Source organism: Bison bison, unplaced genomic scaffold (genome assembly GCF_000754665.1).
Source record: "Bison bison bison isolate TAMUID 2011002044 unplaced genomic scaffold, Bison_UMD1.0 scf7180017862137, whole genome shotgun sequence".
In the NCBI taxonomy this organism is placed as follows: domain Eukaryota; kingdom Metazoa; phylum Chordata; class Mammalia; order Artiodactyla; family Bovidae; genus Bison; species Bison bison.
In genome coordinates this window covers 19,250-26,753 of record NW_011492709.1, presented here as the reverse complement: position 1 = coordinate 26,753, position 7,504 = coordinate 19,250, and the positions used below count along the sequence as shown (strand labels likewise).

General features: G+C 41.4%; 1 long non-coding RNA gene across 1 annotated transcript in view; it reads left to right on the top strand.

The window, feature by feature from the left end:
• Positions 1-7,504, top strand: part of LOC104983268 — a 17,662-nt gene that overhangs the window by 2,144 nt on the left and 8,014 nt on the right. The window contains exon 2 of the long non-coding RNA XR_824608.1: positions 138-260. This is a non-coding gene — a long non-coding RNA (uncharacterized LOC104983268). The remainder of the gene's footprint in view (positions 1-137; positions 261-7,504) is intronic.

Genomic DNA, 7,504 nt, shown 5'->3' with positions numbered 1-7,504 from the left:
CATTGAGGACCACCTTGTAGTCCTGAGACATGAGGTGCTTTGGCATGAGGTGCTTATTCCAGTTTCCAGAAGTTGGTAACACGCTGAGTCTTGGTTCTCCCCAGCTCTACTAAGCCATCTGTGTCCTTTTCCACCAGAATGCCGAGTCATGAAGGGAAACCCATCAGCCACAGCTGGCCCCAAGGCGTCCCCAACACCTCAGAAGAGTTCAGCCAAGAGCCCTGGCCCCACGCGCCGGAGCAAGTCTCCAGCTGACTCAGGTAACGACCAAGACGGTGAGTGCTCTTCTCTTAACTGTGCACGCTGACTTCATTTATGGAGGCCAGTACCCTCTGCATGCAGAGGAATGAGTTCCTCATGAACACCACTGTGTCTCCGTGAGACCAATTCTATCCATTCAGAGACTAACAAGTTCAATTTGTTTGGCATCATGGAGATACAGCTACAACCCCAATTCTACTCAAATGGGTACAGACCAGAAGTCTGGCCCACTTGCCATGCTTGCTGTAATGCTGTTTGTTATGGTTCTCTTCATTGCCATTATTCTCAATGTCATCCAGCAAATGCATCATCAGTGATATAATCAAGTCAAACATAAATTTGGGATAGAAAATCAGAATCAAAAACAAGAAGGTTAAAAAAAAAGAGCTACTTACCTCAAAGTGGCAACATGGTAGATGCCCTTGAGCTTTAAATGTAACTTTGAATTTTTTAGAAGTCAAAACAAAAAGGGAAACAAAATAAACTGCATCATTCTCACAGGAGTAAAGGACATATAGGTCAGGTTCCCAAAGGAAATAAAGAGATTTGATATATAGGATTTTATTTAGTGGATAGTTCATGATGTAAAAAATGTGATCTAGGGGTCTAGGGATCACTGCTGACGCATGAACTATTTATCAGTCTGTGAAGAGACTGGAGCTGGTGCCAAATGTAAATCATGCCACTGAGCAAACCATTTACTTCAGCCAGCTCTTTTTTTCATAGTATGATTTTACTGATAAAGGCAGCAGTGTGTTGGTTTACATTCTGGTGCAAGGCCTTGCACCCACATTTTAAGTGGCACTGATCTAAAAAGCAAAAGGGCCACAGAAGTCCAAGTTTAGAAGCTCAATAGACTCAGGCACTGAGTTTGAATTCTTCATGGATAAGAAATTCTATGATCCAGAAAACTTACACATTTATCCTCCCAAAACTCAGGGTTCACCATGAGAATTCTTCTAGCCAGAGAGCCTTGGGGCAGAGAGCAAAAAGCACTCCTTATCACATCTTCAATTTGAGGCAGCTTGAGCAACCTGTTGGCTTTGAAATGTCCATGGCCTAGAAAAACAGCTGGTCCTGCTGGCCTCATCCTACCAGGCCTATCACTGGGCATTTCTTTATTCTCGGGAAGAAGGAACCCAACTGTGAAGAAGCAACTCAGGCTTTTCATACCTTCAAGTCTTTGCATACCCTGTTCTCCTGCACCTGGAATGCCATCCCTGAAACCCACCACTCTTCTTTGCTTGAAAACTATTAATCCTTCAATACCTCAAGTAGAAATAGTTGTTCCATTTTCCACAATATCATAGCATGTTGTTCATATCTCTGGGGTAATAGTCACAGCTGTGTTGTAAAGTATGTATTTGCTTGTATGTATTTACTTCCTCAACCAAATCCTGGGTCCCTCAAGGGCAAGGTGTCATGTTCATTTTTGTATCCTTAGTGCTGAGCATAGTACCTTTGTCCTAGTAGATGTTAATAGTGTTTGTAAATGAATAGAAGCACAAGAGCACCTATTTTACCCTGCCCGGTACTAGAATCCCAGTAGACATGTAGGTAATACTTGCTGAAGGAATTTTTTAAAATGCAGCTGTTTTGTGATATTTTGGTTAAACATAAGAATAGCACATGAAACTATGTAAGCAAATTCATATTGCTCAAACTACAAAGACCTAGATTTTAACACTTGGATTGAGAATGAAATTGTTTGTACAGGTTCTAAGCAGGGCCTTGTAAAAAAATGGACTTGAAACACTTGATCAACATTCATGAAGTCTGGGGACTTCCCTGGTTGTCAAGTGGTTAAGACTCTGCCCTTCCACTGCAGGGGGCACTGGTTCAATCCCTGGTCAGGAAACTAAGATCCCACATGTCATGCAGTATAGCCAAATAAATACATAAATAAATAGATTCATAAAATCTGGCAATAATCGCTTAGCTAATCAATTTTTCAGAGTATCACTGGCTATTTCTGGGATTTTTAACCTGTATTACTTATCTCTTGCTATAAAACAAATCACCCTAAAGCATACTACTTAAAAACAACAAGCATTTATTATCTCACATTTTCTGTGAGTCAGGAATTCTGGGGTGGTTAAGCTGGTTGGTTCAGGATCTCTCATGTAGTTGTCATGTGGTTGAGGTCAAGGTGTCAGTAGGGGGTGCAGTCATTTCAAGACACAGTTGGGATGGTAGAATTAACTTCCAAGATGGCCATTGGCAGGATCTTCTTCCATACAGTGATTCAAGAGAATGAAGAAGAAAGAAAATGTGGTGCCTTTTATGATCTGTTCTCCAAAGCCATATACTGTCACTTCTGTTTTAGCCTTTTTATTGGAAACAGTCACTAAGACCAGCCTACATTCAAGGAAGGGGTTGCAGCCTCCATTTCTTGAAGAGAAAGATATCTGAGAATTTGTGGGCCTGTTCTTAAGCCATCACATAATCCATTAGTTAGAAAGTCTGGGGTGGCAAAAGTTTGAAGTAAGTAGATTCTCTTTGCAGACTGTATCCAATTGGGTTACCCAGCACACATAGATACGACCACCTGTAATTAAACACAGTTTACACATACGTCAAATAATTGATCTCCAGCACGCTACCTACAGAATTTCCCTTCTAAAATATATGCACCTCACTGAGTATAATGTGTTGGAGACAGAGAAGGATTGCATTTAGGACTCAATGAACATGTATTATATTGAGTTTTAATAGATCCCAACCTAGGCTTAAGCAGGCAAGACCTATTCTTAGGTCTTGAACTCTGAGTTCTTTCAGAAGTCCCTTGCTAAAGAGAAGGAATGAGGATGCACTCACACATACAAGATAAACAAAGTAACCAATTTGAGGTAGGAAAATGGGACCTTACTTGGCATCAGAATTATTAACAGCCCCTGTTTCTTACCAGTAAAAAAAAAAAAATCTAAAGTGGTATCCTCAGTAGAGACAATTTAAATCTTCATTTCAGATAGTTCATGAACATAAGTGAAGTCAAACTCTAGGCTAGCCAGTCTTCATGTTCTGGCAATTTTCAGAACATTTGCACTCATCTTAGATGATGTGTTTAGGGCCTCCACATGATTTCAGCCCGAAAAGGTAAAAGGGAGTTTAGGGTCAAGACTAAGACATCCACTCAGTGAACATTCCACAGGGATAAGGCCCATCTCAGGCAGACCAGTACTTTAGGTAAAGTTTGGAGCTGACATATCCATTTTCCCTTTTCTACCTCCTCCTCAACTCAGGACCATTCCAAGCTGGGAGGTGTGGGGGTAGGATATGGAAGAGGAAAGAGAGACATCCTTCTGGAAAACCCAACTCTACCACTTCCCAGCTTTATGAATTTGTTCAAGTTTCTTACCTTCTCTAAGACTTGGTTCCCATTTTGGATAAGACAGAACTTGCAAGTCTAGACAATAATTGTTCTCCATGGTTATCAGTTATTTCCAAAATTGTAAAACAGATTCCACAGAATTAGATAATAAGAAGGATGAGCTATAGACAATACACAGTTTTTCATAAAGCATCAAGGTTTTCCGAGCTGTCAGCGAGAAACAGATACAGATTAATTTAGGGGCTCAGATGTAAAGAAGCTGCCTGCAATGCAGGAGACCCTGGTTCGATCCCCGGGTCAGGAAGGTCCCCTGGAGAAGAGAATGGCTACCCACTCCAGTATTCTTGCTTAGAGAGTTCCATGGACAGAGGAGCCTGGCAGGCTACAGTTCATGGGGTTGCAAAGAGGTGGTCACAAATGAGCGACTAACACTTACTTACTTCATTAAATTATAATGGCATTGGGTTGGGCTGAAATACTTTGTTCTTTGTTAAGACTTGGTAATACTGCCCTGTTTCTGTTCTCTGTCAGTCTGTCTTGGATCTGAGACTTGTGGATGGATCCACATTTCTTCATTTAGCCTGAGTAACTAAAGGTTGTGGAAGATAGGCCATTTCCAGGGAATTTTAACTACCTTCCTTTGATGGCAAATGAAAGCCAAAAATGTTCCTCTTTAGTCGGGATTCAAACCAAATGAAACATTGGCTCGTTTCAGGTTCAGTTAAAGGAATGTTTTGATGTTCTAGTTCATTAGAAAATATAGAAAGTAGGTTTGATTTTGGTCTGAACGAGTTTTCTAGCTTTACAAACATGTGTGTGTGTGTGTGTGTGTGTGTGTGTGTGTGTGTATAGTCCAATTCATGATTCAGTTAATATCTGGGTTCAGTTTGAATTGAGGTTTAGTAAATTGATGCTATTTGGTCTATAATTTGCATCATAATTTGATTCTTTGTTCCTTAGTGTTTAAGTTGTCTCTTTCCTCTTCTGCCCGTGAATAAATCAAAATCTTTCTACTTTATTCCCCTTGAGTTCAGACCCCACTCCTGCCTGCCAATATTGATGGCAGTATTGCCCCAAATGGGATGTCTGTTGCTAAGCCTAAACTTGAGTTAAGGAAAAATCTGATTGTCTATGTAATATAGCTATAAGGAGCTCTCATTCTCGCTGGGCAGAGCTGATGGACTCTGAGAATATAAGTCCCATTAGCCAAGTTTGTCTTTAAAGTAGGGCAAGGGACTGTGTGGAAAGCAGGTGAAACCTGAGCCCAGAGGACTCCTGTGGAATGTGTGAAGGCAGTTTATGCAGTGCTCCATTTTGATTAACCCAGGACTTGCCATTTGATGGGCAAAGGTAAGGCTGGCTTCAGAACTAAAGGAAGATGTTTCTGCGCATCTCTCTCTACTTTTATTTCAGCCTTTAATGTGTTAATTTCTCTCTTTATGCAACTACCTCCCAATTGGATTGGATTGAATTGAATTAAAAGGACAAATTCAGCCAGATGCTGGGAAGGAATCTTTTCTTTTTCTTACTTTTTTTGAGGAGCCTCAAAGGAAGCTAATTACCCACCCTGGTAGGCTGAGAGGATTGTAATGTGGTAATTAGTTTGGTATTCTTCAACAGTAAGTCATTGTTGTAGCAACCCAATGTTCCCCACCCTTCGTCCCCCAACCTATGAGTACCTATTCCTGAAAGTCAAATCTTCCCTGTTCCCCAAATTCCTGAGAATGAATGTCTTCTCTACCAAAATACACATCTTTTAAAACGGGAGGTCAAGGACCACAAAACATCCAGGTTGGAGGGAGGATGTCCATGGGACTACTGTATCCAGGAGTCCTTCTCTTCTGAACTAAACAGGCTGCTTTGGGTTGCCTAAGATGGAGGAAACTGAATGCTCTGACTGTCCTGAATGTGACTGGATGTACCAACTCAGTCCAATAAAAATAAAATGCAAGCCACAGATGCAAGCTTTGTATGTAATTTAAAATTTTCTAATAGTCACAGTTAAGATCAAAGAAACAGGTGAAATTAGTTTTGATAATTTATTTTATTTAATACATCCAAAAGCTTATCATTTTGTCATGTAACCAATGTAACAAATTATTGAGATATTTTACATTCGTTGAAATGGGATTGTATTTTATACTTACAGTACACCTCAATTGACTAGCCACACTTCAAATGCTCACCTGCCACATGTGACTGTGTGTGTGGGCTCAGTTGCCCAGTCATGTCCGACTCTTTGCAACCCCATGGACTGTAACCTGCCCTGCCAGGCTCCTCTGTCCATGGAATTTTCCCGGCAAGGATACTGGAGTAGGTTGCTATTTTCTTCTCCAGGAGGTCTTCAACACACAATATCCTTTTTCTGCATCTGAGAGAAGTTCAAGATAGTGATCTTTTATGTGACGTAAATGCTCTGCACTTTGCGAAATATTTCCAAATCCATCATCTCAGTTGTCACTCATAATAGCACCATAAATTAAGTTGGGAAAAGAAAATTATCCAGTTGTTTTTTTTTTTAGATTGGAGAACTAAGATATAAAGAGGTTCAGTAAATCTTGCAGTCTTCCCAATATCTATTTACGACTCAAGAATGAGAGCTCAGCTCTCCTGGCTCCCATGCAAACAATCCTTGCATTGTCCTTGAGACAGGGTGTAGAAGCTCCAGAGTGGTGAATAAACCGTCTCTCTTGGATGGCCCTTGCTTCTCTGCTCCTTCTACCTTCCTCGGCTTTCAGAAAAGGGCTGTAGTGAGGCAGGGGTGGGGGTGGTATGTGTGACATTCTCTCTGTGCAGCATAGAACACAGCCATAAATTAAGCACCTTTGTTTCCAGTTCCCATCATAGACCCTCCATCAGCTCCCCTCCTGTCCATCCAAGGGGAAGTGGTGCTCTTTGTCTGTGCCCTTGGTGAAGCCATAGGAAGAGAAAAAACTTCCCTTACCTCCTCCCCCATTCTGATTCTTTCTAACACCACGGCTTATGCCTAGTTGAAGTGGAAGAACTGTCCTATATCTAAGGCAACTTTTCCATTGCTTAGGAAATGGTTGGAGAAGCAGTATAATGGGGGCCCAGAGCACACCATAGGCCATGGGATGTGGTGGTGTTGACCCATATCCCTGCAGTAGGAGTCCTAGCAACGTGTTGCACACTGGGATTTGTGTTTAAATACAAGTGATTCTCCAAATTTTTGGTGGAGTACAAACATTTTTATTTACAAATACTCACACAGTTATGTGCCAAGCAACCATTCTAATCATTTTACATATATTATCTGATTTAATTCCTACAACAACCTTATGAGGTAGGTGCTATTGTCCCCATTTTGCATATGAAGAAACTATGAAGGGCATATGGAAGTGGACTGACCTACCCAGGACCACACAGCTAGGAAGTAGTAGAGCTGGGGTTTGAACCCAGGCAGTCTGGCCCCACACTCTACAATTTAACCGTTGAACTGTGGTGCTGAGAATGAGACTTAATGATAATGATTTGTTTAGATGCCGAGTGCATGAGAGACACAGGCAGTAAGTGCTGTTGGAAGTATTGGAGTTTGTGGGAAAGTGAGTTTACTGTGGGCTAGGGTGTTACGGCTTCCTGAAAGAACTGGGGCTTGACAGGAGATTTCAGCTGATAAAGAAGTGGATATTTCTGGAAGCAGAGAAAACATGAACAAAAGAGCAGAGGTGGTAATGAGTATAGCATATTGAGGTACAGATAGGCTGCCATTAAATCTACATCTCCAGCCCCCACCTTCCTTCTGGATATCAGCGCCATGAATGCTCACCAGACAATTCTGCCTCCATGTGTCAAATGCAATGTGTCTACAAAACAAAAATATTTCCCTTCCCCAACTCCCTGACAGTAGAATCAATTCTGTTCCCTAGGCCCTGCACCTTGGCATTATCTTTG